General features: G+C 38.7%; 1 protein-coding gene and 1 long non-coding RNA gene across 2 annotated transcripts in view; one reads left to right on the top strand and one right to left on the bottom strand.

The window, feature by feature from the left end:
* Cntnap2 (contactin associated protein 2) overlaps window positions 1–15,401 on the top strand; it is a 2,202,731-nt gene that overhangs the window by 1,141,624 nt on the left and 1,045,706 nt on the right. The window lies entirely within an intron of this gene.
* The window catches only part of LOC132653077 (uncharacterized), a 42,748-nt gene that overhangs the window by 8,539 nt on the left and 18,808 nt on the right, over window positions 1–15,401 (bottom strand). The gene's annotated exons all lie outside the window — the stretch shown is intronic.

Here is a 15,401-nt window from a genome sequence, read left to right as displayed (position 1 = left end):
CCAAGTACTGATACACAGGAACCCATATGTATATTTCATCCTCAAAGCACAGCATCTACTGGTGGCTTTTCCCTGAGTGTACCAGCAACAGTTCTGGATGGTCTGTCGTGGCTGGCTCCCATGTTTCCTTTGGAAGGACTCTTTCATGAACTCTGAGTTTAGTAGTGTCTACACCCAAGAGATCCTCCCATAGTCTTGTCAGTATACCCTGACATGGAACAACCATTTGGACAAATTAATACCCTTGTGAAAATCACACAGCGCCCACAGACACCATGCATAGTCCTGTGCCTTTGTTGTGGAGGTGACTTTCCTGTGGTTTTAGTTTGCTTTTTTCAGTTAAACCCTTCATTAATGTCAGACCATCAACTGAGCCATCCCCAAGAGCCCCCACAGACCAAGCAGACCAATACAATGATAAATATCATATTTCACCCTTACTCCACATATCTTCAGCAGGGGCAGCAGAAAGAACTCCCTGGTGACTGACCAACTTCCAGCCACAAGCCATTCCTCTGAAATCCACTTTATGTGTCACTAAATACTTGTCACATTTCTCCCTTCCTGTCTTTGTAAGACTGAATAGATATTGCTTTTTCCCCCTTTTCTTTAAAGCTGAGTAGAATGTAAATCATTTCATACTATTTTCCATGTCTCCCCATTATTAGCACTTCACTTGTTGCATGATGTATAATCACAGTATATAATCATCTTTTTTCTATGTCTGCCTCAATAATTTCCTTTAAAATGGCCTCCCACTGGACTTTTCAAATTGTTGATCTAGTGCTCTCCCACCATAGTGAACACATTGCTGTAGCTTCTGAGAAAAATAACTAATCTGCTATAGTCAGCCACAAACTCTAGAATGAAAGAATCTTCTGAAAGAGATGAACTGAATAATTACATTTTAGCATAGCTGCCTATATTAAGGTTAATACAATATATTGCTCAGTAGCCTCAGACTCTAGAATTCTAGACTCTAAACTCAGAAAATACATGGTATGAATTCTGTCTTTCATGAATTTCTTTTTATGTGTCATGCCCTATTATAAACTGAACTAGTTCTTGCTTAAGGTAATGAACATGTTTATATATTTATGTCTATACAAAAATATACAAACACTGTATCATATGAGGGAGGGGCATATGGGGGATACAAAATTAATAAAGTGTAATTAATAAATAATAATTAAAAAAAGAAAAAACTGATTCATCCAAAATGTTTCATTATATAAAGTTTGTGTTTTAAGAATTGCCTTAGCTCTGGGTGCACATATTAGCATAGGCTTAATAGCTTGATCAATTAATATTCATTTCTCAAAGTCCTGGAGACTGGAAGCCTAAAGCCCAGGAGCCACTCTGTCAGAAGTGAGTTCTTTTTGTTTTATCAGTTACATTTTATTAACTCTGTATCCCAGCTGTGTCCCGATCCCTCATTCCCTCCCAGTCTCTCCCTCCCTCCCTCATCTCCACCATGCCCCTTTCCAAGTCCACTGATAGGAACTTCCTGAACAGAACACCAACAGCACAGGCTCTAAGAGCAACAATCAATAAATGGGACCTCATGAAACTGAAAAGTTTCTGTAAAGCAAAGGATACCGTCATCAAAACAAAATGGAAGTGAGTTCTTAATAAGGATCTTTCTTGGTCTGTAGACAACAAGCCTACGTCTGTGCCTTCCTGTGCTAGGTTAGCGACTCTCCACTGGCCCAGCAGGAAAGCCCCAACAGGACCTGATCACCTCCCAGAACTCAAAATCACATCACATTTGAAGTGGGGGTTCAATACCCGGTCTTTGTGGAGATGTGGTCCTTAGCAATTATAGAACATGAAAGTTGAAAATTACCATACAGTGTTTGGGAACTTATTAGACTTTGGTTTTAAACAATTTGTGACCTTGTTTATTTGAGTTTTGTATTCACAGAGAGAAATTATCCAGCTATAAATAATCGTGGGCTACAGAAACATTTGTTCATGAGATATCATGCTCTTCGGTGATAATATCGTTCCATTATATCCATGCTACTTTTTGATCTCTCTCAAGACAATTTCACAAACATTATCTGATGTTGTGACCAGCAGCCAGCCTAATGTTAAAAGTATTTCCAAGCATGTATTTGTATTTGGATTTTTAAAAGAAGATTTTTTCCTTGGTCGTGGTTACACATCAAACATATATTTACTCCAGCGTACCGACTCAGTGACACCCATAGCAATTTCAATTGTGTTCATCCAAGGACAAAATTAGGTTTTAAGATTTAACCCAGGTGGCATAATAAAATATAAATAACTTGTTTACCTGAGAGCAACAGGAACAAAATGAGACAATCTGAAATACAAGCCACTACAGAACAATAATGAAATGTGACCCTGGGAATAGCAATGCGTGTTGACCCTCTGAAATGAAATAATAACTAAGGAAGTAAAGGAAAACAGAACAAGGCACCTGAGTGTGTTCCAAGAGTTGAAGAGATTTTTATGAATCAAAGACATCTTCCATTGCTTCCTTAGCCAGGTCATGAACACTAACGATCTATGATCTACCTAACTCTCATGCTAATCTGTTGGAGCCTTATTCAACTTTGATTGTGTCATTGATTAGCACTGTCAAATCTGGCACAGAGATTAGGTATTCAATACACATTTTCTGAATTGCATTGGGCTTTTCTAGTGTACTATAAATCTACACATTTATTTCCTAAATGGCGAGAAGATCAATGGAACAAAAGAAAGGTACAGACTACTTTCTTCACAGCATGAATTAACAGTAAAATGCAGTTTGGTCTGTTTTCCCAATGGGAAAAACATTATTCTAGCCATACTCTTATTCTAAATATATTATTCATGACAGATAATTACAATGAACAGCTTACTCTTAAAAGAAGATGGGAGGAAAATTGACCATTTTCCCCCATGAAGCTCTGCAACTTCCCCAAGCAATAAGATGTGGCTCTAAGTGGATCATGTAGATAAAAAGGCAAATTTCCCACTATCTCAGGGTCTCGTTTTAATATTTAATTTTACTTTGGGTATATCCTGGTACACCAGAGAAATGCTTTATTTATTTCATTTCCTAACCTTAATTTTGTTGCTGAGAAATACACCAAACACTTTACTAAGTGTTCAATTAGTTCTAATATAGGAAATATAATAAAGTTTAACTTTTATGAATTAGTCTGTAGATTGAAAGCCACTCTCCTGTAATGGCAGTAGCTGCTTAAAACATGATTCTTTCAGCCTAGGCAAATGGCTGGGTATCAAAGCGATTCATTTCCTTTAGAGTTCTTTCCTTATTGCTCCCAGTTATTGGGTGCTTGTGAGTGGGACACTGAAATTGCAGACCCCCGTTGTAAACATGGAATGATTAGGACCAGTCATCTATTTATCCTAGAAGAAGGAACAATGGTGCTAATTATTTAGCACCTGTTACCTGCTGATCAGAGCACCTGATAAGCCACACACTCTCTCATATACTCTCCAATCAGAACTGCTTTTCTTAATGTTATTGAGGTTAAAGGTGGTTAGATGATACAAGGATGTTGTTGCAAGAAAATGTTGCTAATGAAACGCAATATGATTTTTCCCACTAATATCTATCAACTACAGTGCCAATACCAACATAGACTCTCCACACAATCATTCTGTCTGTTTTACCATGATTCCTCTCCCCTACTCACTCGCACCCACCATTCCTTTCACTTAGCTCCATTATCTAAGCTCCAGTATAAAGACATTTAACATGCAGATGAAATACACTGAGTGGTAACACTGAGAGATATGTGCAATCTGTTCTTCTCAGGCTGTCCAAAAGCCAAGGGAATAAACAGAGTTAGCTGAGGAGGCAAAGGCAACAACTGGTAGAAGGAAGGTTGGAAATCACAAGGAATATCTTGACTACTGTGTTAACTTTCTCCAAGCTAGTGCTGTTAGTGCTTTGCAGAGAGACTTGTGAGATAAGGGATGGTTAAATGAAATAAACACTCAAAAAGAGTGTATGTCAAAGATGTTCATAACAAATATTTATACACTAGTCCCACAGCACTACTCTTGAAGATATATGGACATTATACAGGGCTTGTTTGCTTTAAGCCTCATTGGAAAAATTAATTTCTATGGAATTTGCTTTATTTGTTTTATATCATTAAAGTATTCAAAATGCATTTGCTAGTATATTATTGTGAAATTATTTTAAAATTAGGGGACAATGTCTACTATGACATTTACATATAGGATCCAAGTGCTGTGCTATATATATAAGATCTGAGTCTTTGGTTGAATTTATAATGGAAAAATATAATTGAAATAACTTCAGTGCTCTATGACTTAAGGACAGCATCTTGTCTATATATGCTGTATTATTTTTTATATCATAAATACCAGTTTTTGTCATTATACAAAACTTATGTTATTATATTTATTTTCAGAAGAAGATATCCTTTTCCCAATTTGAGATGTTTGAGATATACATATATAATATTTATATATAAAGCAAATACATCAAATATATATCATTTGATACATATAAATGTATGCCAAAATATCTGTATATATATATATATATAAAACTATATGTAACTCATATATGTTTGAGGATTGTGCTGACAGTTCAGAGGTGGTATTTGTAATTACTCAAAAGACTCCCAGGCACATATATAAACACAGAGTCATCCTAACTCACATTGAGTTTTAGAGCTGAATAGGAATAAAAGCTGCAGCATTGTATGTGGTTAATATATTATACCCACACAGTTTTGTTACTTACTTTTATTTGTATTAATTTGACAGAAAAAAAGTCTGCTCAAGTCTGTTTTGATAAGATAATTTAAAACTTTACATAAAAGCTTACATAAATTCCCTCTGTAGCTACCTGTATGGGAATACAGTTCTTTACTTTAGTCGTGCTTAGGTGATTGTGGAACGTCAGTCTATCAACTTTTCACTTCTTTGTGTGGAGCAAATGGATTTCCTCTCATTATTAGCTTCTTTTTCCTTTCTGTAGAACTTGCAAAGTAAATATTATAAATTCACTTGAATTATGTACAAAGGCAGCTGCTTAGTTTTCTCCCAACTGCAAACCTTACGTTGCTGGGGGTAAACTGTCTAACACATGTTGCTAATGATAAATTACTAATTTTTGATAGTAATAAAAATTTTAATTCAGAGGTGGTTCTATTTCATCAAAGGTGATATATGCTTCTTTTTTGCTCCCTTTTTTTCTTCCTTCAGAAAAGGTGTTATACATAAACTGTTTCCAGCTCATCCATCAATTTTTTATATTTACAATTGCATTCATCACTGAATTTCTGTTTGAATTTCAGCAGGAAAGAATGATACCTGTGTTGTTATTTTTTTCTTTTAAGGAGCCAGAAGATAAGCAAATCTTATCAAAGGTTCTAAGTATTTCTGTATGTTTAGGTTCAAACTTAATTAGTTAATTAAAATAAAAATGAATGAGTTGATTTTCTCCTCAGTAATTTCAGAAGCATTGACCAAGGTGTCATGATAGCTATTAAACCATCTTAATCCACAGAAGAGGCTGAAATAAGACATTATAAAGAGTGTTCCAGACTTGTTAGTGCCTGTTATCCACAGGCAAATGTGGATATATTATATTATAAGCACTAGCATTCACTCATCTGTTAACCTGCTCTCTGTCCATCAGCCTGTGCCTGTAAGACATAATACGATAAATACATATGGAGACATCTTGACAGAAATGATCGCTGTAACTATGGAAAAAAGACACCAAAGAGATTCTAGGATATAAAATTTATTTTCTCCCAATAGTGTCAACTCTGAAACCTTAGTGACTACTGTAGCTTATACAATAAATTTTAAAATACTTAGACTGTTCCCACCATTGGCCTGCAAATTTCAGGATTTCCTTGTTTTTAATTGCTGAGTAGTATTCCATTGTGTATATGTACCACAATTTCTGTATCCATTCCTCAGTTGAGGGACATCTGGGTTGTTTTCAGTTTCTGGCTATTATGAATAAAGCTGCTATGAAGACGGTTGAGCAAACATCCTTGTGCACTTGAGCATATTTTGGATATATGCCTAGGAGTGATATAGCTAGATCTATTCTTAATTTTCTGAGAAAGTGCCAGATTGATTTCCAAAGTGTAACCTATGACAGCTCAATCTCCAAGTGGGTTCTCTAGTAAGGGGAACAAGAACTGTCTCTGACATGAACTCATTGGCTGGCTCTTTGATCACCTCCAACTGAGGTAGGAGCAGCTTTACCAAGCTACAGAGGGAGACAGTGCAGCCTGTCCTGATGAGACCTGATAGGCTCGGGTCAGATGGAAGGGGAGGAGGACCTCCCCTATCAGTGGACTTGGGAAGAGGCATTGGAAGAGAAAAAGGAGGGAGAGTGGGACTAGGAGGAAATGAGGGAGGGGGCTACAGCTGGGATACAAAGTAAACAAGTTGTAATAAATTAAAAATAAAAAGATAAATTAAAAAAATCTCCAAAAAACTTCTTATACTGACATTTTACATAATCTGTCCCAAATTTGTATTTCAAGCCATTTTTTTCCAGCTAGATCTTTTGCTTCATTTATTGGGTAATGAAGGAAGAGTGGTAGCCTCAGTTTTTAAACATTGTTCTACCCTATTCAGTTTTATTCGCTACTCATAGCATATCCTCATGCAATAGTTTATTTTATTAACATCCTCACAGCAGTCATTGATTGATTGATTCATTATATTTTCATGAAAAAGAATACACAGTGGGCACTGACAGTAAAAAAAAAAAAAAAAAGCAGATGTTTCTGACAAAGAGCACAGATCTAGTGGAAGAGTTATAATTTCAGGGGCAAGTTGTTAGTAAGAAAAGTGAAATTAAAGAACTGTTCTACTTTCAGGTAAGACCAAATGACTAGTCTTGCCATGCAAACTGAAGAACCCCCTTCTTAAAAAGTTTGCATGAACTAGTTATGAAAATCCTTTCCTTTTGCTGATAAGTGCATACTAAGGGTTACTGTGAACAAGTCGCGGCAAGTAGCCTGGGTTAATAAATGTTCTCAGGGCTCAGTCCACTGTAGAATAGTTTTACATTACTTCCATCTAAGGGAGTTCTAACAAAATAAATGCCACCAAACTGAGCAGAAACAAGGAAACAGTTGAAAGACAGACAGTGGTTCAGGCATGGTGATATCTCAATGTTTAGAAAGCAAAGAGAGCTAAGCTGCTTGGGAGAGCTCAACATTAGAAGCCTGATCTGCCTTTGTTCAAAAAAACTCTTTGCATGTAAATTTGTATCCTAACAAAGGTGTCTTGTGTGGCACTGTACATTAGGAACTTAACATTAGGACCTATTTTCTTGTTTCATTACAAGCTTGCGAGGTTCATGAAACAAACATGAAACATTCCAAACATTTCTTTTTTTTTTTTTTTTATCAGTTACATTTTATTAACTCTGTATCCCAGCCGTGTCCCGATCCCTCATTCCCTCCCAGTCCCTCCCTCCCTCCCTCATCTCCACCGTGCCCCTTTCCAAGTCCACTGATAGGGGGGACCTCCTCCCCATTCATCTGATCCTGTTTTATCAGGTATCTTCAGGACTGGCTGCAAAGCCCTCCTCTGTGGCCTAACAGGACTGCTCCTCCCTTCGGGGGTGGGGAGACCAAAGAGCCAGTCATTGAGTTCCTGTTAGAAATAATCCCTGTTCCCCTCACTTTGGGAAACCAATTGTTTACTGAGCTACCACAGGCTACATCTGAGTGGAGGTTCTAGGTTATATCCATATCTAATTGTGGGACGAAGTGGTTCTCCTAAAAACCGTAGTCATTTTTAAAACTGAAGAGCACGGAGAACAGCACCCTGCCTTTCTCCTCTGCTGTGAGGGCTCTTCTTTTTTTTTTTTTAATTTTTTTTTTATTTTTATTTTTTTTGTGAGGGCTCTTCTTGGTTGCTGCTCTGCCTAATACTTTGACATCAAACATACCTGTAACCTGAATTCATCCAGTGCTCTGGCAAAGTACGAAGCTGGAAAAGCTCCGGTGCACCAGGTTCTACCACGCAGGATATACCACTGTGGATGCACAGAGGCTGGAAGCTGGAGCTAGGGACTGGGAAGAGATGACATTCTTGTCTTCACTCCCTGTTTTGTGATCTGGCCACTAAATTACTGTCCCCATTCTCATCCTGGAAGCCAGTTCTCTCGTGAGCTCATATACTCAAAACAGTAGGAATGAGTTTAAATCAATGTAAGTTACCAGTTCAAAAGTAGCATCCTGGCTTCAGGCATTTCTCATATGAAGAGCACTCAGGGCAAGTGGGGAGTCCTTTCCCATAATTATAAGTGTTAGAGGAAGTGTGCGAAAGGTGCTAGGAAACTCCTGAGTACAAATTTCTGCAGGTTTTGGATATTTACAATCAGCATATTAAGCTAATCTAAAACCTTGAGTAGATCAAGAAAATATAATCGTGTGCAGAACACTGAAGCGCATCTTCTCACTTATTTCCTTGGATGTAAAAAGCAAAGCAAAATTTAAAAAACCACCAACAAAGTATTTTGATTCACAAAGTGAAGTGGGTTGTGCTATGTTATCTCAGATTTTCCTATATCCAATGCCATGGAATCTCCCTCAAAGTGGTTTGAGAATTTTGGTTGATAAATATCCTTTCATACTCTAGGTAGTTTTTACTTCCCATACCAACAAAACAAAACAAAACAAAACAAAACAACAACAACAACAAAAAAAAAACCCTGCAGAATATAAGGTAATATTGAAAGATGAGATGCAGCCAGGTGTGGTGGCACATGCTTATAATCACAGAACTCAGGAAGGCAGAGGCAGACAGATCTCTGTGAGCTTGAGGCCATCCTGGTCTACAAAGCAAGTACAAAACAGCCAAGGCTACACAGAGAAATCTTGTCTCAAAAAACCCCAAACCCCTGGAGTGGACAGGAGCTCCACAAGGAAAGCAATAGAACCAAAGTATCTGGGCACAGGGATCTTTTCTGAGACTGATACTACAACCAAGGACTATTCATGGATACAACCTAGAACCTCTGCTCAGGTGTAGCCCATGGCAGCTCAGTATCCAAGTGGGTACCCTAGTAAGGGGAACAGAGACTGTGTCTGACATGAACTCAGTGGCTGTCTCTTTGACAGGATGCAGAGAGAGACAATGCAGCCAGTCCTGATAAGACCTGATAGGCTAGGGTCAGAGGAAGGAGAGGAGGATACCCCCCATCAGTGGACTTGGAGAGGGGCAGGGAGGAGAGGAGGGAGGGAGAGTAGGCTTGGGAAGGAATGAGGAAGGGTGCTAAAGCTGGGATACAAAGTGAATAAACTGTAATTAATATAAAAAAATAAAAATTTAATTTAAAAAAACCCAAACCTCAAACCAAACAACAAAATACCAAGGGAAAGATTGAGAGGTGCTCAACTCTCAAGTTATGAAGGCTGTTTATGCATTCAAATTTTAATTTGTTTCTATTGAAAATTTTCTGTGTTTGAGGGGGTGTGTATTTGTGTGTGATGTTTAATTATTTCCTGGAATTTGTGAAATGAGATATGTGTTTTACTTCTGGATGTTACTCTACATTTCAGTGCGGCTTTACTACACTTTAAAATCACTAATTGTTGAATGAACACGTATTCCACACAGATTCTATACACCGGCCCAAACTAAGCACTCTTACTATTGCCCTAAAGCCTAGACGTGTACAATTCTGCTTTAAAACTGAAAAAAACAGGGAATCATAAGAAAGAAGGGGAGTTAGTCTGTTGGGGAAAGGATAGGAGCTCCACAAGGACCAAATATATCTGGGTACAGGGTCTTTTCTGAGACTGACATTCAACCAAGGACCATGTATGGCTATAGCCTAGAACCTCCACTCAGATGTAGCCTGTGGTAGCTCAGTAACCAATTGGTTTCCCACAGTAAGGGGAACAAGGACTATTTCTAACAGGAACTCAATGACTGGCTCTTTGGCCTCCCCACCCCCAAGGGAGGAGAAGTCCTGTTAGGCCACAGAGGAGGGCTTTGCAGCCAGTCCTGAAGATACCTGATAAAACAGGATCAGATGAATGGGGAGGAGGTCCCCCCATCAGTGGACTTGGAAAGGGGCACGGTGGAGATGAGGGAGGGAGGGAGGGACTGGGAGGGAATGAGGGATCGGGACACGGCTGGGATACAGAGTTAATAAAATGTAACTGATAAAAAAAATAATAATAAAATAAAATAAAACTGAAAAAAAAAATGTGTTATTGGTCAGTGAGCATGGGCTAAAACATCTTAATTCAATTAAAAACACATTTAATAAAGTAAGGCTTGCCAAATACCCATACATCTTTTTAACCTTAGAATGCCTTCTAAAATACAAAATCATTATTATTTTAATTTGGCTTTTCATTTTTGAGAGTATAAATTGTTTTTTCTCATAAAAAGAAAATTAATCTCAGAGCATTCTATTAAATCAGTCTATTTAAGTCATCCATTTGTACTGCTTTGGGGAAATTTGTTAACTTTGGCTCTGTACCAAAATTTTCTGATGATTTGTTTTCTTAGCAGTATTTTACTATTTATTTGGTTGGGTCACTTACTGTTTCTATTGTAATGTGTTTTTATGTTATATTGGACATAAAATACAGTAGCATATGTCTTTATTATTTGATAATTTAGTTTACATACAGTGATGTAGAAAATACAGTTATGTGCATAAATCTTATGCATATATTATTTCTTAAATATAATAATCTCAGTCTATATCTCCTTGAAATAATAAGCTAAGTCTTATTCTGTATTTCATTTCCTGTTCCTGGAGTAATATTAGGTCAATGCATAACTTACTAAATAAATAGAAGGGAAGTAGGAAAGAGTAGGGAGGCTAAATTCGTGCAACATGGGAGTTTCCCAATTATAGCTCTAATAAAGTTCAGATCATGATAAAGTATTTTAAGCAGTAAATTATGCCCGTGTTATTATGCGGCAAGGACTACTTTTTGATATCTGTAATTAACTTACCTCTCTGGAGAGCAGTGTTAAATGTACATATTTATTATGAGCTGAAATTCTAATTAATAATATATGTGAAATTTCTCTTAATTCATCTGTGTTCTTCCTCACTTTGCCCCCCTTACAATTCAGCTAAGCCCTAATTGGCCTGGATGTACTAGAACTCCAAGCTAGCAACTCGTAGTGGAGTGTTCTATCACAGAAATTTATTAAAACGAGAGTATCAAAGCTAAATCTTTTGTGGTAGCTAAACCAGATAGGGACTGAATAAATCTGCTTCTCCAGGACAAGCATCCTATAAATTAAGGGCAAATGGGCAAGTGTTTGGACAACATGAAATTTAAGGAGAAAGTCGTCTTTCAGACACCACCAGTAAATCCCCTTAAAGGCCCACATTGTGTTCACTAAGTTAAAACGTGCCACTTTGCTAGTGATCAATGGCAAATTAATTTTCTTTGAATCAATCAGCTAATAAAAAACAAAAGAATGAATGAATTACAGCAGTCAACCTCAGGCCATCTAACCTGTTGCTCTCAGTTCATTGGATATGGCGTGGCAGGCGTGGCTTGAGGAAATTGTGACAGGCTCTTGGTGTAATGGTGATGTTGTCTTTATGCAATGGCCATTGAGCAACTTTGCACTTGAGTCTGCAATGACTGTAGTGTCTCACACACAACAGGCTAAATTATGATACTGTGCCCCATGCTGAGTACACCTCAGTACTTGGAAGGAATGACAGGGGAACTTGCCTCTCTCAGGATTTACACTGCACATTTCATCTTTGTCACGATTTTAACTAATAGCCCTCTTAAGATGTCTGATTCCCCTTCTTAACGCAATCAGTTATTAAAATAACAGCTTAAATACATGTTTTCATTCACCCATGAAGGGAGAAGCTTTTGCTTTAAGAAAATTCTGGTCTAGCTCACAGGCTTTAGAATAGGTTCCAGGACTTCATGGATTGTACACAGGAGTAAAATTCTAATTGGCGCCATACTTTATGGAATCAACATACTTAGTAGCTTCATTGATTCAGTTTGCTTTCTCTCTGTTAGAAACAGAAGACCCTTAGCCATTGCAGAATTCTCATTCTTAATTTATTCTCCTTTCTATGTTGCCTGTTAGTGAAATATTTTCTTTCAAAGGCAAAATTATATTTTTTTTTCCACATGGAAAAAAACCCTAAATTCGGCATTAGACAGTATGATCACTAAGCATTATTATGTTAAATGATAGTGTTAAACACAGTAGTTCAGATAGCTTAATAGAGGAAAATATTAATCTTTGAACTCGATATTCAACTCTCCTGATGAGACTGGGCACTCGAATGACTCTCAACAGCAATTAATCCCACACACAATGCCATGCACCATCCACAACATGTTTATCACACGCCAGTTCAGATGTAACACCGAGTCTTGCTCTAGGAAACTATTATAGCATGCATGAGCATGGAGAAGTTTTTCATGAGATATTTTCCTAGTTTGAACTAGTGTTTTAATAAAATGGAACGTTACCAAGTTGCATTTTTCTTACTTTAATCTTGTGAAACTCTAAAGTTTTGACTTCAGCATGTTGTCTTGAGCATTTTCTCTGTTTCTCTTCAAGTCAGACTTCAGCTGAGCGAAAATGTCCTCTAGTCTGTGGTGACATCCAGCAGATTGTCACATGCAGTAGGGGTTCACCTGTGTCATTTAGGATGATATCATTGTCTTTCTCTCCATGTTTGACCATCTTTCATCAAACCCTTCTGTCTTCAGTGACTACAAAAGCTAAATTCTCTTATCATTTCTTCACAAATTTTCTGGGAGGTGGGCACTAGTGTATTCTCTCTGTTGTCAACCAGCTCCCTGCTAAACCCATGGCCTGACTGTGAACTGACTTGCCCCTTTTGAAATCTTTGTCTTCTGTGCTTCATAGAAGTCTGCATGCATGAAAAGCTGATCCTAGCCTTCTAGCCCGAGTCCTTCTTAACAGGAGAGTCTTCCTTGCTGTCTTAGAGCAGGCATTCAGCAGTTCCTTGGTCCCTGGAGGCTTTCTGCTTGCTAAAGAGAATCATTACTTATTTAAGGTATTGTAATCTTTTGCTTCTAGACCCATTAGAAATCTGTACTGAGCTAGGAAAGTTTTCTTTTTTTTAATTTTTTATTTAACTTTTATTAATTACACTTTATTCCTTTTGTATCCCCCATAAACCCCTCCCTCCTCCCCTCCTGGTCCCTCCCTCCCCCCCCCCTTTCTGCATGCATGCCTCTCCCCAAGTCCACTGATAGGGGAGGTCCTCCTCTCCTTTCTGATCTCTTTTTTTTTTTTTTTTTTGTTCTTCTCAATGCAGATTATTCAGGAACCTTGAACAATCTTCTGACCCTGGGGAAAGCCAGCCCACAGCTTAAAATAGCCTCTGGGTAGCCAACCCCAGCGTGCCACGTGGGCAATACAGATAGGTCCACATACATGGAAACAAGCCAGATCCTCGGCCTTAGCCAAATATGGAGCTGTTTGTGAGAAAGAGCACTCACCATTGGGAAGGTAGAAAACGGAAACCAGCTCCATCTTTAAGGCGCAGCATTCCGCAGCTCTCTACAGTTCCCCCTTTTTGTTTTAGACGCATCAGGCAAGAGTAGAGGTCTGATCTCTGATATTAGAAATAAATTGGGACTTTGTACCAATGTTCACTTAGGTGTCATCCACCCAAAGAGCATCAGACCTGTCTGATACCTTTTTCTCAGAGGCGGGACCTGGGACATCAACCCGCATGCAATCCGACATGCTCTTCTCTGGGTCTACAGCGGCTGACCCTAAGTGCAGTGCTTAGCCTCGCATCCTGAGCATAACATTTTAGCTTTTTATGGTAGCCAACCATGCTTGGGGAGACTGTCCTGCTTCAATGGCTGTAAAGGCCTGAATGGTCATGGCTGCATTACACTGTTGTGAGACTCTAATCTTGCATATATACCACAGGCAAACCAAGGAGACCAACACCAGAAGGCCTGCTAACGCTCCCATGCCTGCCCATTCCTTCAGATGATTCATGGCTGCAGCAATCCATGATGATAATCCTGTGGCTAGTCCTGCGTCCACTCTGGTAGAATTTGCCGTAACAATGGCTACTCTCATAGTATCGAATTATTTAGTCTAATTACCTAAAATATAGCTAGACAATTGTTTAGACAGATTTGCAGCACGGGAAAAATTCTCATATTGTATGCTAGTGACACAAAGTCCAGCATACTTCCATTGACAGCCAAGTTGAGCGATTTGCCATAGGGTATCAATTTGCTCCTGCACGAGGTCAATCCTCTGATTGAACACCATCAAGTCTCCTTTTAGTTGAGCATTAATTCCTTTTTGTACATCTAGAGCATGAGCTACGTTGGCTAAGAGATTATTTAGGGTCTGAGCAGTCTGCATAGTATGACTCATGGCTAATGCCGCAGTGGTAGCTCCAACAGCCACCAATGAGATGGCAGTAACAATGGCGGCTGTAATTCCAAGATCCCTTTTCTGTCTGAAGAGAGTCAAAGCGTGAGGGGCATCAATGGGCACAGACACCCAGCGAGGCATGCGAGTAACCAGGGCATACCTAAATTCACTAGCATTCCAGCATTGGGCAAAAAAGCAAGTATCATCACCACAATTACTTGGCTCTATCTGGCTAACTGGCCTGCTCTTTGATCACCTCCCCTGGGGGGAGCAGCATTACCAGGCCATAGTAGAGGACAATGCAGCCACTTTTGATGTGAACTGATGGACTAAGATCAGAAAGGAGAGGAGAACCTCCCCTATCAGTGGACTTGGGGAGTGGCATGCACACAAAAAGGAGAGGGAGGGTGGGATGGGGATGGGAGGAGGAAGGGGCTTATGGGGGGATGCAGAATGAATAAAGTGTAATTGATGAAAAATTTAAAAAAAAAAGAAAAAAAAGAAAAGATAATTTAAGAACCTTAAATGACTTTCAAAAGTGGAGGAAAGCATGGAGTTAGTCAATTTACATGGAGCACGTCTCGCCCCTGGGGGCAATGGTCTCCTGAACCTACTCAGACATCGGACACCACCACTGCTAGTTCTAGAACTGATGCAGGATGTTCCAACGAGGGGGTTAGGGCTTCTCATAATATTTCCTATAAGTCCTCACCTGTTTGTTTATAACCCCCATTTTTATTCATTGCTAGGAAAGTTTTCAAACCACTTTTCCCCTTTCTTCTACCAGATTACTGACAAAAGACCCTAGTCTTTAACAAGCACTTGTTGACTAAACAGATCCACAAGCTCTGCTCTGTCCAAACCACTGTTTCCTCTTCTGGCTATGAATCTCATCTGAAAGCTCTGCTCAGCAGACTTTCAATCAGCTCTGGTCACAGAACTGAGTTTCTAACTGCTCCTTTCTGGTTGTAATTTGCTCTTTATAGAACTTCACTTATTAAGTA

This window comes from Meriones unguiculatus, chromosome 3 (assembly GCF_030254825.1).
Source record: "Meriones unguiculatus strain TT.TT164.6M chromosome 3, Bangor_MerUng_6.1, whole genome shotgun sequence".
Taxonomy (NCBI): Eukaryota; Metazoa; Chordata; class Mammalia; order Rodentia; family Muridae; genus Meriones; species Meriones unguiculatus.
Note: the sequence above shows the minus strand (reverse complement) of the source record. Positions and strands in the feature narration are given on the sequence as shown.